The sequence below is a fragment of the Protopterus annectens genome, chromosome 7.part0 (assembly GCF_019279795.1).
Source record: "Protopterus annectens isolate FY-2018-M chromosome 7.part0, PAN1.0, whole genome shotgun sequence".
NCBI lineage: Eukaryota > Metazoa > Chordata > Ceratodontiformes > Protopteridae > Protopterus > Protopterus annectens.
Window position 1 is genome coordinate 292,567,339 of NC_056739.1, and position 14,921 is coordinate 292,582,259.

Below are 14,921 nucleotides of genomic sequence, written 5' to 3' on the forward strand. Positions count from 1 at the left end.
AGGTGTTGTTCTTACGTACTGTTCCCATTATTCCCAAGGCCTTTCCCTTCCCTAGTTAAGTCAGATCATAAACTTGTTACATTTGGCTTCATAATCTCCACAGTCCTTGTAATCAGTATCTCTGAATTTAAGGGCCTCATATGGGCAAACCTTCTACAATTTTATGACAAAATTCACCTTTGACATTCCCAACCTGGGTACTGACACAGCAGTTAGTTACACAAAACAGTTTTATATTCAGTTAGACAAATGCACAAAATTAGCAGACCAAACTAGCACAGAATGCAAAAGGAAACTGAAAAGCAAACATAAATGTGTTAATGAATATACAATGCATATTATATATTATATATTATATATTATAATTTATATATTATATAGCTATACATTTGTTGTTGTGATCCATCAACACACATAAACTTTACAAGTGAAAAAGCTCCTTAAATTATACAGAAGATGCAAAAGTTGTTGTAGCAAGGATAGTCTAAAAATATTACCAGGGAATTGAAAAATACTTTTAGTACTAGTAAAACAGCCCTGATTCAAGCTTCTGAAGCTAACAATAACTAAAATACCTTATTTTGCTATGTTAGATAAAATCTAAAGAACAATTCCCAAAATGTTCACAGATTATTATAAATGGGACCATCTAATATGACCCAACAGACATTTCTAAGGTACTGCCAAACAAGTTTAGTGCAAAGTTCACCTATGAAACGTATCCAAATTCTGCATACTCCAGAATCCCTTACACCCACTATCATAAAAAAGGATCATCTTATGAAGGCTATCAAAGACCAGAAATATTTTCTCCATGGAACCTGACAATATACCTTGATGGTTAAATAATACTTCAAATATGATCTTACCAAACCTTTCCTCAAATTGTTAACTTAAGTTAGTCACAGAATTTCTTCCCAGTTTATGGCATACAGCAGTGGTGCTACCTCTCCACAAATGTGGCCCTACCACAGACTTCAGTAATTATAGATCCATTAGCCTTACGATCCTGACTGGCAAATTTATGGAGTTCATTATAAATTATGTCATCAATACTGATACCAAAAACTTATCAGGCTAGGATCATCAATAGTTTGGCTTCCTTAAAAGGAGAGCCTGGCTTTTGGAGTAGCTAACATTTTTGAGAGGGTCACACAGGCTACTGACAGTGTTCAGTCTGTCTGCACAGCATAGTTTGACCTAGCCAAAGTGTTTGATACCATATCCCATATAGGAACTGTCAGTTGCTAAATGCTTTAAATATAAATGCTTATGTGTTAAGATGGATTGCAAACTGGCTAAAAAATAAAACCTGCATAGTTCATGTTGTAGATAATTCCTATGAAAGTATGAAGATAACAAGCAGACCCTCCTGGCTCTTGTTTGGGATCCCTCCTTTTTGGCATTTACTTCTCTGAGCTCAAAACTGAGAAACAGAACCTCTGGTTAACTAAGTTTGCAGATAATTACTAACTGGGTATTACTGTCAAGACCTCTTCTGACACCTCTACCCTCCAGAAAGAATGTACCCTTCTCAATAACTGATATACTAAGAATGGAGTGAAAGTAAATACGAAATAAGTATATATTTATTTAATTTGGCAAACAATCCCTACCTTCATCATATATTGTAGACATTGCTAAATGATAAGGTAGTCAGGGATCTGGGTTGATAGTTTCTGCTCCTTCAATTGTCATGTGGCAACTGTATACAGAACATCTTTCTACTTAGCACAGTTACTAGCCAAGGGTAGACTAACTGGATCTAAGATGTCATTGTTCTTATATTCAGCACTGAGTACAATACAGAATACAATTCTGCCCTTCAGGATGTACCTAACTTGACATATCAAATAACTAGAGGCTACTAAGATGATTTCAGGTTTTAAGACCCTGAGCTAGCAAGAGATGCTAGAAACTCTGTCTCTTTACTCAGTATCTTACAGACTTTTAAGAGGAGGTGTGTTCCTTATCTAGTGCACCATTAGAAACCCTGCTGCCATTGACCTCCTATATCTCTGTATGTCTAATAGCTTTCCAAACACCAAAACCAGGGACCTAAGTCTTCATTGTTAGATAAATAAAAAGTGATGGATAAAGAGAGAGAGAGAGAGAGAGAGATAGAGAGAATCATTGCACAAGGCCTCCCCATTTCTGGATCAGATGTTTCTTCAGGTTAAGCAGTGCAATACATTACCATTCTTCATTCTAAACCTGGGTGACTGGATGGGTATTCTTAATTTTACCCCAGGACTGACTGGCCTAGCCAGCCTAGAGAAAGGGGGTGCAGCTTGATATATATGTATGTAAAAAATAAATTCACAAAAATGTTCAAAATATATACAAATAAACACATAAAGCCATGTAAAAACATGTAAAATACACACACACACACACACACACACACACACACACACACACACACACACACACACGTATACATATATATATATATATATATATATATATATATATATATATATATATATATATTCATCAAACTTTCAAAGGCTATAAATTCTTTATTAAAATTAAAGCACTTGAAAGTTTAATGGCTTTATGTATTTATATGTATATATTTTTGTATACTGTGAATTTATTATATATATATATATATATGTGTGTGTGTGTGTGTGTGTGTGTGTGTGTGTGTGTGTGTGTGTGTGTGTATATATATATATATATATATATATATATGTATATTTTATATATATATATATATATATATATATATATATATATATATATGGTTCCCTATCAGAAGCCTGAAACACTATAAGCCTGAAAATCAAAATCCTGAAACCAAAAGCCTGAAAATTCAAAATCCCGAAAACCCAAAATCCTGAAACTCAAAATCCTGAAAACACAAATAATGCTAATATGTCACTATAAAGACACTAATATCTACCAACTGACCCTGACCCTAACCCTAACCCTAAGGTCCGTCACTATCGTACACTCACCTGACCCGCGCCCTAACCCTAACTCACTTAAACCGCCCCTAACCCCAATATTTGTCACTATTGCATACATGCCTAACCTGCGCCCTAACCCTAACTCACTTAAACCGCCCCTAACCCTAACATAAAACCAATCACACACTTACCTGAACCCAACGCATGACCTAACACCACAGGGCTAACAATAGCAAAGCCACAATGATGTCAGTATGTCCATTTTGTGTTTTCAGGATTTTGAGTTTCAGGATTTTGGGTTTTCGGGATTTTGAATTTTCAGGCTTTTGGTTTCAGGATTTTGATTTTCAGGCTTATAGTGTTTCAGGCTTCTGATAGGGAACTATATATATATATATATATATATATATATATATATATATTTTTTTTTTTTCTTTAAAACATGTTTCAAGTATTCAGGGGATGTTTTCAGAGCAATGAGGTTTAATTATAGTTCTGTTTCTTTAAGTAATACTTTTTTAAGTAAGCGTTTCTTAATGGTAGGTTTGAACTGATAGAATGCATTTAAGGCTTAGTTGAATTAATTAGTTTTATTCTGATGAAGTTTCTGTAATTTATGAAATGAAAGTGCTCAATCATATTAAACTATTTGAATATATTATTCATTGCTGGTTATTTTTAAACTGCACAGGAAATAAGAGTTATCCTTAATATATAAGGTTTTAACAATTGATTTTATAGCCTCTAACCCGTTGTATTGGAATTATTCAACAAAAATAATGTTGAAGTTTTTCAGATAAAAATAAAAAATATCTTTAAAACCTGTAGAAAAAAAACTACTTCATCAGTTTATCGGAAAATGTGTACCTGGAAATATTTGCACAGAATTTTTTTAACTCCTCATAAGATTGTTTTATATTATAAAACAGAGAAAATGAATTGTTGGAAATGTGAGGAGATGTTAGATGTGAACTGGGTTCATATGATTATAGAATGCAGAATAGTGATTCCTCTTTTGGTTAGATTTAGAAATTTTGCAAAGGCATTGTGGTCTAATAATTGCATTATTACAAATTTTTTTGATTTTGTTTAATGCCCTAATACCAGATTTTATACCAATGACACAAGTGCCTGTCTTTTGGTCTATTCTGGCTATAGCCAGGAAAATTATTACAAAGAATTGGAAGAGTAAAAATTTCCTCTCTTTTAACGAGTTTGTTGTTTTTGCTAAGACTGTATGTAACAAAGAATTGCAAACTGTTAAAATGAGAACGTCAAATGTTACACATCAATATTTATCTTCGCAAAAACTTAATGAGCTATTAAAGAAATAATGGTTCTATATATATATATATATATATATATATATATATATTATAACATCTTGTTATGGACATTGTATATAGTTATTTGATTGTTACATTTTGTTAAATGTTCATTTTTTTCTGATTTTAACTTTGAAAATTATTAAAAATTTTGTGGAAAAAAGAAAAGCTTCCCAACAGAACAGGTAGCAATGAATTGTAGGACTACCTCTGAAAACAAAGAATGGAAAGAACAGGCTGTACAAAAATTGTAACGTCTCCTGAAATTGTAATAGATTTGTTTTCTTCACTCTAGAGTCACTTTAATTACTGGGAGAGAGATGGGGATTGGACAAGAAAATACTAACATTAGAACTTAAAAATTTAAGTTAGGTGCACCACAAACACCAGCTTTGAAGAATCACATATATATATATATATATATATATATATATATATATATATATATATATATGAAATCCATAGTAAAACCGCAGCTCTTCAAGTAGATATTGTAACAATAAGCATATTTGCACCCAGTATTTTATTTTGAGAGAAATTATGTTACATATTTAAGGATGGAACTGTGTTTTAAACTCATATCTGACATATGTAGTTATCAAAAGTACTTAAATGAGTTGAATAAAGAGATTTGTCTTCATATGAGGCATTTTGCACTTATTTTTAAAATGCTGTATCTTGCTTACCCTTCATGACAGACTGCAAAATAAAATGTTATAATTTCACTTAAAAAGGATGACATTGTCAACTATTGTTTTCAAGAATTATTTTAAAATGTAATATATAAAGTTTCTGTCAAAGTAAAGTGCAAAGTAAAATGTCACAGTTCCCATCAGGAATGTGTTTACTCCCAAATAACATATTTCAAAACACACAAGTCATTTTAAAATGTTGTGTCTCGACTACAAAGCATGATAAAATGCAAAGCAAAATGTCATGGTTTTATTTAGAAAACTGCTTTGCTATCAAATATGCATTAATATGAATTGCACAAAGCAGTGCTAGCTTTACTGCCTATTGTACAAATGGATATCACAGGATAGTGCTACACTGCTCACAATTGTCTTTTTAATTCAACATTAGACTCTGTGTGTGTGTCTCTTTTTATTTTCAACAGTAAAATGTCAACTAGTGCTTTTTACAGTTAATTTAAAAGAGTTGCATCATGTTTCTCCCTCATGATGGTAGAAAGGTGCACCATGATGTCCTTCGTGGTTCACTGTTGCAGTCATCACTGTAGGGTTCTTCCTGCCAGCAGCAGCCCCCGATCAGCCAGAATCCTAAAGTCTGGATCGGGTGCCAGCTGAGGTCGCATTTATCCTGACGTCAATGCACCGGAAGGTATAAAGACCTCAGCTGACGCCATTTCCCCAGTTTTTCTTGCCCCAGATGTCAGGTGCCCAGAAAAAAAAGGCTAAAAAAAAACATGCCCAAAACCTCAGCAGCCAAAATACCTCATAACAGACAATACTAATGGAAAAAACAAAAGAGGGGATAGGAGGGAGGGTAACCCAGACTGCAACAGTGAACACACTCGAACATCTACATTTACGGTAAGAGTACACAACTGTACTATGTCCTTCGTGGATCACTGTTGCAGTTATCACTGTAGGATTGAGTCCCAAAGCTAAGAAAGGGTGGCTGGAGGAGAAACAGAGGGAGCAGTCGCAAAACCTTGCAAAACCGCAGAAGCAAAACCTGCCCTGGATTTAGAATAGAGAGGGAGGTTGTAATGCTTAGAAAAAATATGTACAGAACTCTAAGTAGCAGCTTCAAAAATATCCTTGGTAGGAACCCCACAAAGAAAAGCTGCTGAAGTAGCAGTAGCCCGGGAAGAATGAGTCCTAACATTAACAGGAACCGGATTGCCATGATAAGAGTAACAGAACTTGATGCAATGGGCAATTCTCTTGGAAACAGTTTGCTTAGTGATTGCTTTCCCCTGAACAGTGGGAGCATAAGCGACAAACAACTGATCAGATTTCCGAAATATCTTGGTCCTGTCCAGGTATAGATGAAGCTGTCTGTGCACATCTAGAGAGTGCAAAAGACTTTCTTCCTCACTTTGAGGATTAGGATAAAAGGTAGGCAAATGAATAGACTGATTCAAGGCCACTGCCGAAACCACCTTGGGCATAAATGTGGGATTAGTCCATAGAGATACCCTGTCCTGATGAAAAATAAGGATGGGTTCCACAGCCATGAGTGCTTGCAATTCCGAAATTCTTCTAGCAGAGGTAATAGCTTAAAGAAAAGCAGTTTTCCAAGACAAAAATTTTAAATCCGTGGAAGCTGCAGGTTCAAAAGGAGACAAAGTTAATTTCTCCAAAACATAGTTAAGATTCCAAGTGGGAACAGGAGCCTTTATAGGGGGCCGAATATTCTTAGCCCCTCTAAGAAATTGTTTAAGTAATGGATGAGAAAAAATCAGAGGATCCGTATCGTAATGTGCAGAAATAGCAGAAGCATGAAGCTTAACAGATGAAAAAGATAGGCCCGTATGTAATAACTCTGTCAGATACTGTAAAATCAGAGAAATGTTCAGAACAGAAGAATCACCACCCTGGACTTGACTCCAGCAGCAAAATCTTTTCCATTTTCCCGCATAAGATTTTCTAGTGCTGGGCCATCTAGCTTCAAGGATTACATCCAATACCTGTTTGGAAAGGTCAGAGGTGTTTACAGACCCTGGATCCACCAGGCAGCTAGATGCAGAGTCTTGACATGACTGCAGTATCTGTCCGTCCCGTTGAGCCAGTAGATGAGGGATTTGAGGCAGAATCCAAGGAGGCTCCTGAACCAAGGTCATCAGAGTGGAATACCAGAATTGCTGAGGCCAATTGGGAGCCAGTAGAATCATGTGCGGTCTGTCCTGTTTTATCTTCAGAAGTACCCGAGGTAGAAGAGGAAAGGGAGGAAAAGCATATACTGAGAGGTGTTTCCAACTGAATGAGAGGGCATCCACTTTCCATGCTAGTTTGTGGTAGGTCCTTGTGCAGAATGTTGGAAGTTGATGATTCTGAGGGGATGCAAAGAGATCTATGTCCGGACATCCCCAAGCCTTTATAATCATCCTGAATATCCGAATATCCGAACATCCAACATCCATTCATGTGGATCTGAAATGCATCTGCTCAATGCGTCTGCCAGAGTGTTGTCTTTCCCTGGCAGGAATTGTGCCTGTAAGTCGACACTGCAGGTCAGAGCAGTGTACCAGAGATTCATGGCTAATCTGCACAGGGGGTAAGAGTGAGAGCCCCCTTGCTTGTTGATGTACCACATCACTGTAGTGTTAGCTGTCCGTATCAACAATTGTCCTCATAGAAGAAGGTCCCTGAAGGCTATCAGGGCATTCTGTACAGCTAGCATCTCCTTCAACTTTATGTGCAGGTGCATTTGCTCCTTCGTCCAAACACCCTGAAGACATCTCCTATGCATGTAGGCTCCCCATGCATAATCTGAAGCATCCATTGTCAGAACGTGGTTGGTCGGCGGAGGACAAAAAGGCTTCCCCTTGTTCTGTAGACAGGCTCCAGCCCACCAAAGAAACTCTCACTGGAGACAAGGCAAAATCGTGACCACTGTTTCCAAACTGTGGTAATGCTGAAACCAGACACTCTTGAGGTACCACTGCAGTTTCCTCATATGCAGCCTTGCATATGGTATTAGCAGAATGCAGGAGGCCATGTAACCCAAAGCCTGCAGAATTTTTCTTGCAGTCAGCTGTTTCATTGAAGCCAGGTGTCGGAAAAAAGAAGCCAGTTGCACTTTTCTGTCTGGTGTCAAGGAAGCCATCTGGGTTGAAGTACTCAGAAGAGCACCCAGGAAAGTAATCTGTTGTGTGGGTACCAGGTTTGATTTCTTTAGATTCACTGTGAAACCGAGGCACTGAAGAAGATGCTGCACAAAGGCTAGATGCCGAAGTAGAGTGCCTTTGTCATCTGCTTGAAGAAGACAGTCATCCAGAAAAGGGTAAATTTGAATCCCCTTCTGTCTGCAAAACACCATTACTGGTGCCAGGCACTTCATAAAGTCCCTGGGCACAGTAGATAAGCCAAAGGGCAGCACAGAGAACTGGTAATGTTTCAAGCCCGCTTTGAAACTCAGATACCTTCTGCATTCTTGCCTTATAGGAATATGCAGGTAAGCTTCTTTTAAGTCCAAAGTCACCACCCAAGCATTCTTGCCCAACATAGGCAGCAGCTGCTGCAGAGTGAGCATCTTGAATATTGGTATATCTAGGAAGGTGTTTAGTACAGAGAGGTCCAGGATTGTTCTCCATGAATTTTCCTTCCTGGGAACTAGGAAAAGTCTGGAATAAAAACCTTGCCCTATTTCTAAATTTGGCACCAATTCTATGGCCCTCATAGCCAGGAGGGACTGAACCTGCCATTGTGCCTCTACCCACTGATGATTTGGCAGGTCTGGCCAACCATTCAGTTTTGGCAAAGTGTGGAAATGAAATCTGTAACCTCTTGAGACTATGTCCAGAACCCATTTGTCCCAGGTTATGTGGTTCCAATTTTGATAAAAAAGAGAAATCCTTCCCCCCAAAGGAGCTTCCACGAGAGGAGCCCCTGGAACCAGAAAGGGAGAGTCATAAAGACTGTTTTAGGTAGGGCTGAGACTTATCTTCACCTCCCTTGGGAGAGGGGGCACTCCACTGCCTATTCCTAAAATGTGACTGTGACTGTCCCCTACCTCTGGAATGCCTGAATCTGCCTTTCTGAGACCTGTCCAAGCCCGGAAAGGACCAAGGTTTAGTTGGCCAGTGTCTGCTAAATCTAGGAGGTTGCACCTGTAGAAAATCCTTAACCGTCTGCATAGATTTGGCTTTGTCTTCCATTTTCTTCAATACCTCTTCAGCCAAATAACACTTTCTGTAATCATTTTAAAAGAGGATATATTACTCTCTCACTGTCATAAAGAATAAAGCAAATTGTTACAGCTCCAGTCAGGAAAGTGCATTTCTATCCTCTGTGTGCAGTATATGTATTATGCAAAGCAAAGTAACTATCACAGTCTTCTGTGTGCAGTATATGTATTATGCAAAGCAAAGTAACTGTCACAGTCTACTGTATAAGCAGAAAAAGGGAACAAACAGCCTGGCTCCACTGTGCCAAAGCAGGGAGCCCTGACTGTGACCCAAGCAAAAGAGATTCCATGAGCAGCCCTGGAAATAAAGTAGTCAGGCAGGGAAAGAGGGAGATAGAGGAGTGAAGGTGCACTAACTCTCACCTCTTGGGGGGGGGGGATTTCTAAGAATTTGAAATATGGTTGGGTTGCTTGTTTGAAATGTCCCTTGATTAAGTGAGAGATAACCAGTGCAATCAACCTATTGCATGACTCACTTCCTCTGCAGGGAGACAGGGCCATAAAGGAAAAATGCTGAACCACCCAACCAAATGACTTATACTGGTCTACCCTTACCCTGAATGAGCCAAATGGCCAGGAAGGAGCTGATGAATGAAAGAGAACAGGAGCAAAATTGCAGAAGGAGAAATAGCAGCGTGTGCGATACAATTTGATTGTTCATTTTCTTCCTATATAACTTTCTTGGTTCAATGCCAATAAACTTTCCATTGAAAATAACATGAATTGTACCCCTCAAAACATCCTCTGCAGCATGTCCTAATTCTATACTTTCTTCCTGCAAGCCCACATTTGGCATTGAAAAATGCTTGCTGATCTTCCATTACTGATGCCAGTGCTGGGTTCAAAATCTGATCTGTTGTTAGTATCATGATGTTCCTTTGCAGAATTTCCAACATTCAGGGATTGCTGCTAGTCACCAGGGCAGTATTCAAACCATGGTGTGTTTTACCTTTGACTTTGGCAAGCTTCACCAATGAAACCATGCAATACTTTGCTTATATTGGACTTCAGTTTACCTGTGAGACACTAGTACAGATAATCTGTGGCAGTATTTCATACATGTTGAGCTTTAGCACTGACCATTGTCCCCACCACTGGCAACCTGTAGTACTGCTGACTTCTTCTAGCACTATGACAAGTACGCAGTCTGTAAAGGTTCAGTGTCTGTTAGCAGAAGTCATAATTCGGGCTCATCAAAAATGTGCCTTAGAGTTGGTTGTCATTTGCTACCACTGCTAGTGTTTCGTTTACCCTATGCTTAGTTTTCTTTCTTATTTGCATTTATGCACGAGTTACTGCAATGTTGAAGGTCATAACAGGTTTTGCCTGCCATACATCCATTTAGACAGGAACTGCTTGGAAACAAGTAAATCTCCTTTGATTCTTCTCAATTCACTAGAGAAATTTAGCCATTTATAGTTAGAGGTTGGAGATGCATATACTACATTTTTAGATTCATTTTGTATTATTTATCATGATAATTTTGTTAAAATGCTATTGTGTTTACTTAGAAAAGTTATTTTAATTGTATTTTTGTTTCATGTTTATGTGTGCTAACATAGCATAGAGCATTCTACTTTTCATAACCAACGCACTCTGAAAAACAGTTTGGAGAAGCAAGATGAAATGGATACCAGAATGATTTTCTCACCAGCTGCAACAAGGCAAGGCTTATTCCCAAAGGATTTTAATTAGCACTTCAAAGCTTACTCAGACCTTAGCAATTTGCCTCATTTTTTTCATCCATTGCTGATCAAAAGCAATCTGCCTGTAAGGGGCACTTCATCTGATTTGGGAACATTCCAAAAGGTCTGTAAGCTGTATGCCTATTAAAAGATTTGTACTTAAATAGCAATAAGATTACACATTTGTTGCCATGCAGAAATCACTGATACTTAACAATTATATTTGTAATTTTACCAAACAGAAAAAGTATTGATCAATATATATATTTTAAACAAGGGGCCAAATGCATTTAAAGCGTTCATTTAAGTTGCTTATGTGTAGTTTATTCTTTCTCTTGACATATTTAGCCTTGTGAAACCCTGTTTTCCTATTAGGTATGCCTGCATGTTTCTCTGTTTTTAATACCAATGTTATGAGTATTTAGTATAACTAATGAGATCCATAGCTTTTATTACTATACTATGCAGGTAAAAACTTAAAAAAGCATAGGATTTATCATTCTGGAGAAGTGAAAGCCACAAGCTTGTACTCTTATCAATAACCTAGTTTGTGCTAACTTATTTGAAGACATAAAGTACTGTATAAAGAAACACAAAGGCAGTTGTATGTTCTGTGAGCTTGTCTGTTAGAAAACATACTCATCTTTATTTTTTGCTCTAGTTGTAGGGAAGAAAAAGTAAACAAATAGACATTCAATGAGATGCTGTGTAGCAGTTATCACAGAAAATTAAGACTACAAGTTGTTAATGAGTTTCAGCCTGTAGTCCAGGGTTTGAATCTCTGAGCCTCCATTTGCCTACTGTCCGACTCTGTGCAAATCATTTCACCAGAAAGACCAAGGCTAAATCTGAAAATGGACCATGTGGACTAAGTCTCTGCCCTGTATGACAAATACAAATAACTAAATGTAATGAACAGATTATATGACAGATGTAAGAAACTTGTTAAAAAACACCTTGAAATGATTTATTTATACAGTACCATTTAAATATTAGAGCGACATGAATTCCAAAGCCAAACAATGCAGTTAGATTCATAGTTCATTTCTTATCTTGCATTTCAGTGTTTTGGAAGGTTCTATACTCCTGAGGTGCTGTTCTCCAGATAAGATATTAAACTGAAGTCAAGAGGTGCTGTTCTTTTGATAAGATATTAAACTGCAGTCCAGTTGATCATTCTACCTTGGTGCTACATTTGATGAATGTTAAAGGAGAACTCTACCCCAAAACTAACAAAAATCCATATTGTCTATGCAGTATAATGCTTCTGCATCAGTCTAAATGGTTAGCACTGTTTTGTAATTAGTTATGTCCTTTAATTGCCTTATGGGTTTGCCACACAGGTTCATAGGTTCATAGGTAGGTACTAGGCTATTGGCCCTAGGGCCTATATAAGCCTAGCCTAAAAAGTACACTGGCTTTCACCACCCAAAAAAATATTTTCCTGTGCCCCTGTCGAGCAGAGCCACAGAGGTGATCCCCAGGGTGAATTTCCTATTTCCCATCCAATCATCAAAATTTTTCTTGAAGAGTGCTAATGAAGAGCTTAGTTTGATATAGATAGGTAGTTTGTTCCAGAGTTTGGGAAGTCTCTGGGACAGTAATCTATCCCTCCAGCATGTTCTGTTTATTGTGGTGACAAGGTTTAGGTCCCTAGAACGTGTAGATCGGAGGCATTGGGATTTCTTTAAGTGGAGCATGTCCAGCAGATCTGGGTTTGACATTGTTTTGTATGTTAGGCAGAGATCACCTCTGAGTAGGTGATATGCGACGGAGTAAAGCTGGAGTTTTTTGAGACGGTCTGCGTAGGGCATTTGTTTGAGGCCTGTAATCCTCTTTGTGAGGTATTTCTTTGGCCTTTCCAGTTGTTGTAGATGTCTTGTGAGGTACATACCAAAAGGGGCATTGTACTCTATAAAGGGTCTAATGAGTGATGAGTAGAGGGGAACAATGACCTCTTTTATTCCTGGATGAGAAACCTTTTGTGATGAGGTGCGCCATGTAGAAGGATTTCCTGACTACTGTGGCAATGTGATTATCAAAGGAGAGACTACTGTCCACCTGTGTCCCAAGGTCTCTTATTACACTTTCGGTGTTAAGTAGACTACCACCTATGTGGTAGCTCATGGGTACAGAGTTTTTACCAAAGGGGATGACAATGCACTTTTTGGCATTGAGCTTGAGGCCATGGCTTTGACATCAGGCATCTGTCTCCGTGAGGCCCTTTTGTAGGATGTCCACATCGTTAGGAGTTGACATGAAATGTGATTTTGTTTTGCTACCAAGATTCTTTGACCCTATCAGATGACATGATAAGAGCATAAAAGTCTGTTATTTTGTCTCTTCATGGGAAATTTTTAACTTAGTTTGAATTACTGCTTTTTCTTGAGTCTGTGAAGACAGCATCAGAATTACTGCATGTAACAGCACAAAAGAGCAAAAAAAATATTTTTGCAGTAGGGTTGTACCTTCCTGTACCTTCCATTTTGCCTGTATCTAGCTGCAGTCTCTTAAACAGACTCAAACAGATGCATTTTATAGACACATGCAACAAATGGAATGCCTGTAAAGGTACTTTGCTAAAAGTATACAAGGCCTAATCAATATGTCCTACATAGACAGACTCAAAGTCCTGTCACTATACTCAGTATCCTACAGCTTGCTAAAAAGTGACCTGTGTCTGGCATACAAGACATCCTCCAACCCTGTACTGATGGACCTACTGCACATTTGCAAGTCAAATTGCATCAGAAATACACAGTGATCTAAACCTCTTCTTCAACATTAACAGAATGGTTTGTAGGGACAGGTTTATCTTGCAGAGGATACCACAGATCTAGAACAGATTCCTCATTCACATAAACAAAAGATCATCCCCTGGCCATATTCAAGCACAACTTGGATCTGTGAATGGTTATTAGAAAATTTACCCTAGGACTAACCCCTGTACTAAGAATGGACAGAGGCAGCATCTAAATGCTTTTATCCCATGCGTAAGTCCCCTCAAATTATATGTGGCATGATCCCAGTTATTCTATTGGTAATATATAATTATAGGCCATGTGATGGGTAAGGTCAGTCTAACTCCAAATGGGATAGGTTAATTCAAGCACCAAAAGGGACTCTGGCTAGACTTAAAATGGTCCACAAGGGCAGCTAGCCTAGTACTTACCTATGAACCTATTTTATATCTGGAAACAGTGGACTAATTAACTTGTTTTGTTAAGGCTATAAATAACTTGGGTGAACTAGTCCCCATATACTCTCTGATTGTGTTATAAACCATGTATCCTTTTTATGCACCAGATGCTGCAACAAACACCAAAACAACTAGTCAAAAAGGTGTGCACCAAAGCTGTAGACTAAAGAAAAGACAGGAAATAGAAGGTGAGATTTACTTAAAAAAATAAATTTCTTTATGCCTAGCAGCTTTGGGGTTGGAAACTAAAGCATACAACAATGGAAAAAAATAACATTTTTCTGAAGTTTGCCATTGTTCTTCACAAACAAATGTTAAAGAAAATTTAATGCAGTTTTATTTAAAACGGGTAAACTTCAGAACTGCATGTTGATTCTTAATGAAAATCAAGAAAGTATTGTGTTTTTTTTAAACAAATATTTTTATTAAATTATCACTTATATGTTGACATAGGCAATTGCAAATTTTATAAATGAAAACAAACCGTATTGACATATATTAGTTGCAAATATTATACAGTCAAATATTATATAGCTCATTCAAATCCTGCCTTCTTTTAAACCTTATTTCTCCTTCAAAGCATTATTCTGCATGTTTTGTTCTTACAGTTCCATTTTTTCTACATCATTTACTCCTACCCTTTTCTAAAGATCCTATTTCCAGCTGTTTTATATCTGAAGCTATAGTCACTTCTAGTACAGTCAGTTTAAACTTTGATTTTCATTTTCCAGGAATTGTTTTTTTTTTTTGGCAGCTACCATAATTAGACTCAGCAAGGCCTTACTATGTTTAGACAATTTCGATTCTGTATCATAGCTCAAAACATAATTTCCTTAGTTATACCAAACTACTCACCCAGTATTTCAACTAGAGTAGTCTGCAGGGAATTTTTAAAGTCTGCCAACTCATTACACTCCCAGAA